The sequence below is a fragment of the Rhinopithecus roxellana genome, chromosome 8 (assembly GCF_007565055.1).
Source record: "Rhinopithecus roxellana isolate Shanxi Qingling chromosome 8, ASM756505v1, whole genome shotgun sequence".
NCBI lineage: Eukaryota > Metazoa > Chordata > Mammalia > Primates > Cercopithecidae > Rhinopithecus > Rhinopithecus roxellana.
This window is the reverse complement of record NC_044556.1, coordinates 5,868,807-5,877,320: the sequence shown is the minus strand read 5'-3', so window position 1 is coordinate 5,877,320 and position 8,514 is coordinate 5,868,807. Positions and strand designations below refer to the sequence as shown.

General features: G+C 45.3%; 1 pseudogene; it reads right to left on the bottom strand.

The window, feature by feature from the left end:
- Positions 1 to 4,632: 4,632 nt before the first annotated feature.
- LOC104670528 lies at positions 4,633 to 5,568 on the bottom strand (annotated as a pseudogene).
- Between the last annotated feature and the right edge of the window lie 2,946 nt (positions 5,569 to 8,514).

Sequence of the window (8,514 nt, the reverse complement as noted above, 5' to 3'; positions counted from 1 at the left end):
CCTTGCATAATGCCAAATTAGACACAGAAAATGGCACATGTTCCCTTACTTCCATTAGTTACCTCCCACAATGCACACAGGTTTGACTTTAGGGGTTGATATGGGGCCCCACTCCTGGTGATACTGGTTGGGCTTACTCTCTTGGGGCGTGGGCAGAATAGGCTGGGGCTAGTTGCATAAGGGGGAGGCATGAGTGATGACCTTGGAGTGGGATCCTTCATTGAAGAACTGGTAGGAAGCTCCTCAGAATTGGGGGACTGAAGAGACCCTGGGGAAAACGTAAGCCTTCTAAAGGGAGCAGCTAGGAGGGGATCCCTTAGGCATGGCATTCTGGTCCCTGGAAGTAACATGAGCCTGTAAAGGGCCATAAAGGCCTGTACATAAGGGACCTCTTTCCATTTTCCTTTTTACAAAATAAGTCTATTTGTAAAATATCATTATAATGCATAGAACCATATGTAGGCCAAATCTGTTAGTTTTCTAATCTGTTTTGAACCCGGTGTTGCAACAGAAAATGAGTTTCTTCTTAAGACGGCTTTGAACTTGCTCCAATAGCCTAAAAGACACTCCAGTGCCAAGTCCTCTGGGACGCTTGCTGTTGCCGCCAGGTCGACTAAGGATCTCTACAGAGGGTTTCAGCCTAAGTTTAGCAAATATCTAGTTAATTTTCCCTTTTAAATTCCCACCTTCTGGAAAAGTGTAAATATAAAGAGCAGGGTGTTGTAAAAGTGGATTAGGAGCTAAAAATGGGCAGTTGGATGTTGAGCCTAATTTCCAGAGGGCTGGGCAGAGAGGGGCTAAACAAATGGTAACTGTAGAAGGGACGAAAGGAAGCGGGTAAACAGCATTGCCCAAAGGGAGACCTCACAGGCCCTGACAACCTGAGAACTTACTCAATAGTGGAGACACCCAAAAAAAAAAATTCACGTGGCCCCACACCTGCTTTAGCTAGTCTTCAATTTTGTGGGGTGTCTAAGCCCCGACTCCAGAGTCTAGTCCCGCCTCCTATCTCACCGTCAACTTACTTTTAGCTTATAAACCTTCCTATGTGCCGGGCGCGGTAACTCATGCCTGTAATCCCAGCACTTTGGGAGGCCGAGGCAGGCGGATCATGAGGTCAGGAGTTCAGCCTGGCCGACATGGTGAAACCCCCATCTCTACTAAAAATACAAAAATGAGCCGGGCGTGGTGGTGTGCACCTGTCATCCCAGCTACTCAGGAGGCTGTGGCAGGAGAATCACTTGAACCTGGGAGGTGGAGGTTGCAGTGAGTGGAGATCGCGCTGTTGCACTCCAGCCTGGGCAACAGAGTGAGATTCTGCACTCCAACCTGGGCAACAGAGCGAGATTCCGTCTCAAAAAAAAAAAAAAAAAAAAAGGGAAATGACAAGATATTAATATTTAGTGAATCTAGGGCAATGGTGGTTTATTGTACTGGACTATTTTCTTCTGTTTGAATGTTTCCAAATTAACAAAGTAAGGAAAATCCACTTGGAAACGGCTCTTGCTGTTTATGGTCAACCCAATTCCAATTCGTGATACAAAAACAAGTCTGCATGTTCTCTTTTTTTTTTTCTGGAGATACTTGTGTTTTGAAGCCCAGAGATTTACAGGGTTCTGAGCTGAATACCGAGCTATTTACTTTTCCGTGACCCATGCATTTAATTCTGTCAGATGCCTGTACTCCCTAATAATGAGTTTCTAATCTCTCCACCTGTACATAATTTACCAAACATAAAGAACATCCCCCAAAAGAACAAATTCACCCAGTGTTCACTCAAAGTGGCTGGAATCCCCCGGTCGGTGAAGTCTAACCAGGATTCCAGCAAGAGATTTTCTTCCTTGTGCAGAAAGTCTGCAAAGCCTGACGAAGAGGCCTGGGAAAGGGGAGCGCGCCAACGAAAAAGGTCCCACCGAAGCTCCCTGCCCGCACTCCCGACCCGCCTTTTACCTGGACCCAAGCCCCTAGCGGGGCAGGTGGGAGTCTCGGAAGAAGTGCGGCAGCGGCAGGAGGTCCCAGGCGCAAAGTCCAGGAAGGCCGCAGGAGGAGGCGACCTGCAGGAGGCTCCCCTTTGACTCCATCCCTACTCCAGTCCTCCTAGTCTGGTGGAAGCAACCTTAGGCTGGTTGATGTGGAAGGAGGCGGGCCTGCACGCCGACGCATGCGGAGTGCAGCGTTCACTTCCGTTTCCGGGAGCGCACTACTGTTTCCAGGCATGAGGGCAACCTGCGGGCCACGGAATGGGCTGAGAAACAGGAGAGCCGCGTGGTGACGTCAGGAGGACGCTACAGCCGCGACCACCCAAAGCTAGTAGAGAGATCCCAGCGTCCGCCGGGAAAGGCAGAGGGGGCGGGGCGATACCAAGGCGGAGAAAATGGGGCGGGGCAATGCCCTGGGGGCAGGGTTGCCAGTGGGAGAGCCACCCTTCAGGCCATGCAGACCCCAGGTGAAATCTGCACAGGGGTCTCCTGGAGCTGTGGGAGGGGTTCCCCTTCTTGCTCGAGAGAGTTTTTATGTTGCCCGCTTTCTGGATGGAAAACAGGCATGGACGGGCCGTGTAACTTGGCCACATTCACTGACCTAATTAAGAAGTCTCTGAAACTGGATCCTGGGTCGCTGGAGGCCTTGCACCCTCCTCCAGGGACTATGATAAATATCAATCTACAAGCAAAGAAAACTTTGGAATTTAAAGCCTTGTGTACTGTAGTTCTTCCTATATTTTTCTTTTTTCTTTTTTTTTTGAGACGGAGCCTCGCTCTTCCTATATTTTTGACAGCGAAACAAGAAACTTTATATCACACACACACACAAAAACCCTCTTTGGCATTTTCTAAATATCCCTGTGAATGAAACACCTACCAAGACGTGGTAGGATTTAAGTGATTTGGGACAGGTGTTTTTATTCACGTCTGCAATCCCAGCACTTTGGGAGACCCAGGTTGGAGGATTGCTTGAGCCCAGGAGTTAAGAGACCAGCCTGGGCAGACGCCTGTCTCTTAAAAAATAAAAAAAGTGATAGGGGATAAACGTAGAATTGCCATAGGTCATAATTTGTTTACTACAAAGCTGCTATGTTGGTGTCGTTTTTAGGTCTGACAAACTTCCTCTCCCTGTGTGGTTGTTTCCTGATATAACCCACGTGTTCCTCATCTCGCAGCTGCTGACCCCTATAAAACCTAATGACCAACACCACAGTCATGTAAATAAATTCCCCCCTTCATTTTTTTCCCTAGCCAATCGACAATCACGTGAAGACAGGAATAAACCCATGGTCCTTAAAAAAAGGTACAGTCCCACAGGCCCTCTCTCCCTCTCTCTCCCCCTCTCTCCAGTAACCTACCCACAGTTTGAGCACCATACCGTCTCTGGACTTTCTGTGGGTCATTATTCAGCACCCCTAACTTATCTGGAATCTAGAATAAACTTTTTTCTTTCCTTAATTTTGGTTTCACTTTCTCATTGTGTCTCACTTGACACACCTGAACTTAACATCCTCCACCAGCTCTCCTAGAGAGTGGCTATCTTGGGCCGGACATGTTGGCTCATGCCTGTAATCCCAGCACTTTTGGAGGCCGAGGTGGGCAAATCACCTGAGGTCAGGAGTGGCCAGCATGGTGAAAACCCGTCTCTACAAAAAATATAAAGATTAGCTGGGCATGGTGGGACATGCCTGTAATCCCAGCTGCTTGGGAGGCTGAGGCACGAGAATCACTTGAACCCAGGAGGCAGATGTTGCAGTGAGCTGAGATAGTGCCCCTGCACTCCAGCCTGGATGACAGAGTGAGACTCTGTCTTAAAAAAAAAAAAAAAAAAAAAAAAGTGTGACTATATTGGCTTTTGCCCTTTCTGAAGAGAGAAACCTCAAGACTAAATTGGAAAATAAACATTAATACTAAAAAATGACACCAACACATGATCCAGCAATTCCACTTCTGGGTGTATTAATCAAAAAGTTGAAAGCAGGTATTGGAAGAGATATTTGTACACCCATGTTCATGGCAGCTTTATTCACAATATCGAAAAGGTGAAAGCAAATCAAAATGTGGTCTAGCCATACAATAGAATATTATCCATCCTTAAAAATGGAAATTCTGAGATATGCTACAACATGAACCTTGAACATGTTATGCTAAATGAAATAAACCAGTCACAAAAAGTCAAATACTGTGACTTCACTTTTAGGAGGTAACTATAGTAATGGGATTAACACAGACACATGTTGGAACAACTAAGTTCCTCTTCAAAGACTCCACTTTCTGGTCATAAGTTGTAAAAGTTGTACATCAATCCTACCCACCTTCTTCTGTTCGGTTTACACAAACCGCGCATTTACCCTATTTGGAAGAGTTTTAAGTCTTAGCCTATTGGGATCAGCTTAGATCGTGCAGTCCAACCCCAGCCAATCGGGAAAGGACACAGAAACAGGAACTGCGTTAGATTAAAAACTCCTTCCCAATGTGAGTATACTTAATGCCAGCAAAGTGGACACTTAACATGGTCAAAATGTAAACTTTATGTAATATACTTTACCACAATTTTTAAAAAGTGAAGAGGATTATTAGTTTTATTTATTTATTTATTTATTTATTTTTAGAAACTGATGTTTATTTTCCATCAACCACTTTTCCATGTTGCTTAAGAGCCCGTGCAAGAACAGCTTAAGATCATTCAGTGGTTGCTCCTACCCATTCAGTGGCCTCAGCAGTGGGAGCTGCAGACCAGTCTTCCGTGGCAGGCTGAGCACTCCAGTCTTCAGTAGGAACTGCTGAATAGGCACGGCACAGAGGGCACCTGTACACCTTCAGACCAGTCTGCAACCTTAGGCTGAGTAGCAGTGAACTCAGGAGCTGGAGCAGTCCATTCACCCTGAAATTCCTCCTTGGTCACTGCCTTTTCAGCAGCAGCCTGCTCTTCTTTTTCAATCTCTTCAGGATCTCTGTAAAAGGAGAGATCGGGCACGGCCTCCCACGGGTGTTCACGGGAAATAGTGCCACGCATGCGCAGAACTTCCCGCCCCAGCATCCACCACATCAAACCCACTGCGTGAGCTCCCTTGTTGTTGCATGGGATGGCAATGTCCACATAGTGCAGAGGAGAATCTGCGTTACACAGAGCAATGGTAGGTAGGTTAACATAAGATGCCTCCGTAAGAGGCTGGTGGTCAGCCCTGGGGTCAGTAACCACAAGAAGCCGTGGCTCCCGGAAGGCTGCCTGGATCTGGTTAGTGAAGGTCCCAGGAGTGAAGCAGCCAGCAATTGGAGTGGCTCCCGTGGCAGCAGCAAACTTCAGCACGGCCCTCTGGCCAGTATTCCTGGAGGATATAACACTGACATCAGCAGGGTTTTCAATAGCAATAATGGCACGGGCCGCCAGCAGAAGCTTCTCCCAGGTCCTCTTCAGATTTATGATGTAGATGCCATCACTTTTCCTTTTATAGATGTATTATTCCATCTGGAAGTCAAGATTGGTGCCACCTAAGTGGGTTCCTGCTGCAAGGAACTTAAGGACATCTTCCTCCTTCATTTGCAGGACATCAGGGGCTCCGGACATTGTGAAAAGTTTCCCTTTAAGTTACGACGGGAATCCAGAACAATGCCGTATGGACCCCTCTGTAGGTAGCGCGGAAAGGAGTTTTATTTAATGAAGCCTCCAAAAACCAGAGATCTGGGGCAAAAGAAATTCAAAACCAGTTTGGCTAGCAGTGTATTTTATTTAGCATTTTATACAGCCCCTGCTAAATAAAATACCCACTGATAAGTGTTTGGAATTTTATTGCTAACATTAGATTTATACATTAGAAACGTGTGTTTAAAACAGACATAATCAACTGACAAAAGATTTTTAAAGGATTAGATTTTAAAATAAGTATTAAATTAGATGCAGCACCAAAGAATATATTGGCTTAAAAAATTGCTCAGTGCCAAGTGCGGTGGCTCATGCCTATAATCCCGGCACTTTGGGAGGCCGGGGGGGGGGGCGATCACCTGAGGTCAGGAGTTCAAGACCAGCCTGGCCAACATGGCAAAACCCCATCTCTACTAAAAATACAAAAATTAGCCGGGCGTGGCAGCACATGCCTGTAATCCCAGCTACGCAGGAGAATCGCTTGAACCCGGGAGGCACAGGTTGCAGTGAGCCGAGATCTCTCCACTGCACTCCAGCCTGGACAACAAGAACAAAACTCCATCTCAGGGGAAAAAAAAAAAAAAGCTCAGCTGCTGTTTCAGAGAATTAAACAATGAGTTAAAAACCTAAAACTAAACAGCATTTTAAAATGTCCTCATCCTGTCACTCCACAGATTCCAACCACCAAGGAGCCACTGGACTCAAAAGCATCAGCTGCCACAGCCAATCGGAAACCAAAATGGCCAGTTACTAGGCAGACACTAGTGGGTAGGCCAGAGAAACCTGTAGACAGATCTCACTGTGCACCAGTGGCTGTTGAGGAAAGGTGCGCCTTGGCCAGGAGTTCCAAGAGCCACCTGTGCAGAATTTTCGCCAATGTTTCCAAGTCCTGCAGAGCAGTCACGTGGCACTCCAGACCCACCCTGCAATCCACTGCCCCAAAGGTCACCATGGGGTAAGCACAGCTCAACACTGGTGAAAGTGGAGCCTGCGGTTTATATGGGCACAGGATGGGGGTGGGGCAGGCCATAAGTTGTTTTGAAAAAGGCAACATTCGAACTGGAAAAGAAAGATGTAAAGTTCTCACTTTGGGACAATCTGAAAAGTTACATACTGCACGATTACCAACTTTGTGACATTCTGGAAGAGGCAAAACTATGGAGACAGTAAAAAGATGAGTGGTTGTCAGGGGCTGGGGAGTGGGAAGGAAGAATCGTGGGAGGACAGACAATCTGTGGACTTTGGGTGATAATGAAGTGGCCATATAGGTTCATGAGTTCTAACAAATGTATTACTCTGGTGGAGTACGCTGATGATGGTAGAAGCTATGCATGTGTAGGGGCAGGAGGAATATAGGATGTCTTTGAACCTTCCACATTATTTAGCTGTGAACCTAAAACTGCTCTGGAACATGGATTTTTTTTTTTTTTTTTTTTTTTTTTTTTGAGACAGGGTCTGACTCTGTCACCCAGGCTAGAGTGCAGTGGCATAATCTCAGCTCACTGCAACCTCCGTCTCCTGGACTAAAATGATTCTCCTGCCTCAGTCTCCTGGGTAGCTGGGATTACAGGCATGAGCCACCATGCCCAGCTAAGTTTTGTCTTTTTTGTAGAGGCGGGGTTTCACCATGTTACCCAGGATGGTCTTGAACTCCTGAGCTCAAGCGATCCACTCACCTCAGCCTCTCAAAGTGCCAAGATTACAGCCGTGACCCACCATAGCAGGTAAACATGGATTTTTAAAAAGAGTTAATAAAACATTTTCAATTGGTCAGAGTTTTCCAATCTGAGAAGTGAACATCATTTAGCTGAACTACCACTCTCCAATACCTCTTACACTAATAGGATTTCTCTCTACTGCAAAACCTTACTTAAGCAATCCCTGAGATAACAGCAAAGGGCTTTCCATGTTTCATAGACTGTGCAGTCTCATTGCAAGTTATTTCATGCTGGGTTGTGAAGAGATTCTGACACTTTTCCCATATTCCTTACATTCATATGGCTATGAACTGTGATATAGTAAGATATGAGAAGCAAATGAAGTACTTCCTGCATCCTTTTTATAATCACAGGGTTTTACCCCAGCATGAATTCTCACCAAGATATTAAGGCTTGAGCAATGAAATAAGGTGACACCATATCCCTGGGATATATAGGTTCTTCCTCCAATGTGAGATTTCATGTTAATATTATGGCTTTGTGAGATATTTAAGGGTTGTCATACATTCCCCTGCATTCCCAGGACATTTGCAGTCTAATTTTATTTATTTTTTTGAGACAGAGTCTTGCTTTGTTACCCAGGCTGGAGTGCAGTGGTCTTTGCTCACTTGCAGTCTACTTTTAGATGTGTAAAATAAGCCTCATGGAATTAGTAAAAGCTTTCCCACATGCCTCAAAGTGAAGTCTTCTCTACACTGTGAATTTTTATTCCTTGTATAAGGCATAAACATTTAATGAAATCTCTCCACATTCCTAATAATAGAGCCTCAGTCCACTCTAAGTCACTAAGTGTTGGGTGAGGTCACGGTTATGACTTTCATAGTAAAAGAAACTTTCTTTTCTTGATAGTCCTTGATTTTCACAGGGCCTATCACCACAAGAGTTGGAAGTATTAAGATCTGATGAGCACTTACAGACTTCACATGTCCTACGTTCATATAACGTCTCTCCTGTGATTGCTTTTGTGTTTGCACTAACACTAATGATAGCTAATGAATGAAAAAAAAATCACAACAAAATTTCATTATCTTTGAAGAAAGCTTAAAAATTTGTGTTTTTCCACATTCAGAGCCATCCTGGCCTGCGGGTTGGACAAGCTTGATCTAAAGCTTTTCCCAAGTTCCTCACAGTATTAGTTTCCTAGGGTTGCCGTACAAAACACAGACTGAAA